Here is a 3,842-nt window from a genome sequence, read left to right as displayed (position 1 = left end):
CATTTTCTGTTAAGTGGGAAGCACACTTCAAAATTGGGTTTTTCTTTTTCTCCTTGTAATTTGACTGTTTCCTTTTCCTTAAGATCGCTGAAAACAAAGCTCAATTATCATTCAATCAAGGTTTTAAGAATTAATTGTGAATTGTATCGGTGAATCGATGGCCATGACCGATTCAACCGATCCTTCTCTTTTACTAGTCGATTTTGGATAATTCCCGTTCAATTTCGGCAATTCAAATTGAAATTGACAGTAACCAATTCGATTCCAGACTCCGATTTTTTAAACATTGCATTCCCATACATCGGTTGAAGTCTAACCTTTGGCATGTTAAACTAGATTATCGGCCAATAAACTTTGATATGATAAACTCTTTATCTCAATCACCATCCGTTAGGTTCCCACGTCAATGATATCACCACCCAAGACAAAACAAAGAAACAGTGTAAGAGAAGATGACCAACGCTCGTATGTGCAACCAACCAAAATATGATATTATGCTTGAATTATTCTCGCTATAATGGGAAAGAAGAGCGACAACAGATGGAGGACAACATGAGGTGTGTCTCTTTTTAATCCCACATTGGTCAGCTACCGAAGGAGATTAGGGAGAGAAGTCCATAAATAAGGAAAAGCAAGAGAGATGAAACATACTTACCTGGACGGGGTGGATGGGTGATCAATAAGGCCCATGGCCTAGGTTGGTGACCTCCATTGCACTTGGGAGGGGTGCCCGCCTAACATCTCCCCAAGTGGGAGAGTGTACGTCATAATTTGTGTTAGAGGGGGTTACGCGTTCGCGCGGTCCCTAACATTTCCAACGTTTAAAACCTTTTTAGACTTCTGTATTCATTTCTGATCGATTTTTCATTTTCTTACCTGTCCTCATTCTTCATTCGTCATCTAGCTTTGTCTGTCTCTAATGGGTCTGTGGGTCGAAGTATAAAAAGAGTACATTTGATATGAAGATATTGCCCAGATGTTGAAGCACTCAATTGAAGAGCAAGACCTGAACAAGTCAGTTGGTCAGAGTGCATGCCCATGCCCGAAGGTCACAGGATCGATTCTCCTGTTTCACATTGTGCCATAAGCCATCCCTCCCTCCCTGGTTCCCTCTCCGGCTCTCCCCCTAGAAATGCTAACCCATCCAATGGGCATGTGTTAATAATGACGTAAATTTTTACCAAAAAAAGTAATAATGAGGTAATTGTTGAAATTGATTGGAATTGGAATAGTGAAATAATGGAGGATCAGTTTCAATATTGAAATTTGTTGCCACTATTTTTTGGCTTCGATGGCGTGAGTTGAAGATGCATAGGCATGCCATAAATGAACTGAATCTGACTTCTAATCCAGTTCTTTCCATTAACTCAATTGCTCCAAAGACTTATAAATATAAAAATTGCAATGCCAAGAAGAAGAAGAAAAACTTTGAAATCAAATTGTTTACTTGCAGAAATGCATCTGTTGAAGTCTTTTGTTTGATAAGAAAATAACCGCAAGCGTACGTATCAACTGTAGTTACAGGTCAAACTCAGGGAGGTCGGGTTACTTAATTCTTTACTCTAAATATAGGCAAAGTGTACTCAACAATCAGTTTATGTCTCTAAAATTAAATTAAAAAAAAATACTTGGATCAATTATCAAATTAAGAAACTAAACTAACTATGATAAACAAAATGAATACAAAAAGTAAGAGAATGAGATGGATAGATTCAAATTGAGATGGGCTCTTGGGGATGGAATCCACCACAAGATTAGGGTAAGTCAATGATCTACACATCAAATCATTGCATATATCATAGTCTAGGTCTATAGGAGATGCGGCAAAAAGGGCTAACATATCCTATGAGTAGTACGTATTCAATGCATAATTAGACCTTAAAATCATGAACATGAATGGTGTCACAATGGCTACGACGACAATATTGCATATAGTCCAATAGGATGACATGCACAATGTGGCGGTTAACAATTGTAAGCCCAAACAATGAACATGTTCATTAATACACAAGCATGCAAATCATCAATTCATCCTTCCCTCATGGCTTCATCCTACCCCAAGAGTTGAGGGTTTAGTTGGCCATGGGAAAATCGATGGAAGGAGAGGGGCTTGATGAAGAGAACATTAAAATTATATTATAAAAAAAATAAAACTAAAAGATCTTGAACTATTGAAGAAAAATTTAATACCTTGAACTCGAATCAGCAACTTGAAGTACATCAATGGAAGAAGGGGATGGGAATTAAAAAGACAAAATTACATTAAAATTCTAAAAATGAAAAAGATAAAATTACATTGAATTCTAAGCTTAGACAAAGAAACTGGAAAAGAGAAAAAAAAAAATTAAGAAAAAGAAAGCTAAAAAGACTAAGAAGAATGAATCCCTTTTTTAAGAGGGAGAAGAGAAAATGAGAGAAAAGAGAAGAGAGAATGAGAGAATGAGAGAATGAGAGAAGAATATTGAATAGAAGAGTAGTGAGAGGGCAGATCCTTTTTATAGAAGAGGGAGAAGCCAAAATCGTGGGAAGGAGGAGGTGAGATGGCATGAGAAAAAAAAAGGAAAAGAATTTGGAGAGAAAGAAAGAAGGAAGAGAAAATCTAAAAAAAAAAAGAAATATCTTCCCCCCCTCCCCCATGCTCCCCCCATGTTTTCTTTCATTCCTTTACTGTTATTTATTTTTCAAAGCAAGAGAGATGAGAGAGAGAAAACGTGGGAGGGAAGAGAGATTTTAGGAAAGAGATTTGGAAAAAGGAAGAGAAAATATGAAAAAAAGAAAGAGAGATATTTTGATAGAGAGTGAGAGATTCACCCCAAAATTTCTTTCCATGATTTGGTTGTTATCTTTGACTCGGGCTTCACTCCAAAATTTGGAACTTTAGATGTCACCAACAAATAGACCTTGGTAAAAAATACCCTCTGAAAAATCGATGGAAATATGGGCTGCACTTTGGTCTTCAAAGCATGGTTCAAGATGGGACTGGTTCTGGCCCACAAAGGTGCAGCTCTCTTGATCTTGGCCTTGGATTGGTGTCTTTCATCTTTTTAAGCTCGAATTCTCCAATTTCAACCAAAATGAATCTAATACCTGAAAACATAGAAAAATAACCCAAGTAGCACTGTTCTAATATCTAAAATAATAAATAAATGCAATAAATTTACATATTAATATGCTCATCATCTTTACAACTCATCAAATCTGAACTGATGAGGCTTACAACTTGGTTACACTACAACTACTCTATGACCAAATTGCTTAGAAACACATTTGTTGAAATTTTCACAACTCTTTCAGCCACGAACTGTTGAAGCTTACAACTTGATGATAATGGATGTCTTTTAAAAAGATATATTGTTGTAGTTATTCTCCAAGCAAGACCTACTATTTGTCTCTTGAAACACGGGTCAATGAGACATTGGGATCGGGACCAACCCAAATTTTTTAAAAGAAAAAGAAAAAGATAAAAGATAATTATTTGTTGTCTTGATTTGGGTCTCTTCATTTATTTCTGAATTTTTCTTTTATAGACATCCTTTGTAGTTCTGATGGATTCTGTACTTACTAGGTAGTTTCACAACTACCCATTTCTTTGAGAATTGGTTATAACCACCTTGTGACCATTTATTAGTCCCTCCCAGTTCGTCGGTCATTAACCATTCGTCGGTCACTGACTGTTTATCAGTCACTACTAGTTTGTCAGTCTCTAATCGATCGTCAATCACTGGCCGTTTTTCGGTCGATAACTGACAGGTCAGTCTTGACTGAAATAGATTTTAGTCTATTTCTTTACTGACCAAAATCTACCAAAAATAGGGTGTAAACAAAATTTAAATCAATTTCAA

The 3,842-nt window shown here is 36.3% G+C and overlaps 1 non-coding gene across 1 annotated transcript; it reads left to right on the top strand.

The window, feature by feature from the left end:
• The first annotated feature begins 647 nt into the window (after positions 1 to 647).
• Positions 648 to 809, top strand: LOC122644348. Its single transcript, XR_006330286.1, has one exon. It is a non-coding gene; the product is annotated as a U1 spliceosomal RNA (small nuclear RNA).
• The last annotated feature ends 3,033 nt before the right edge of the window (positions 810 to 3,842 follow it).

The sequence above is a fragment of the Telopea speciosissima genome, chromosome 10 (genome assembly GCF_018873765.1).
Source record: "Telopea speciosissima isolate NSW1024214 ecotype Mountain lineage chromosome 10, Tspe_v1, whole genome shotgun sequence".
NCBI lineage: Eukaryota > Viridiplantae > Streptophyta > Magnoliopsida > Proteales > Proteaceae > Telopea > Telopea speciosissima.
This window is presented reverse-complemented; position numbering and strand designations above follow the sequence as displayed.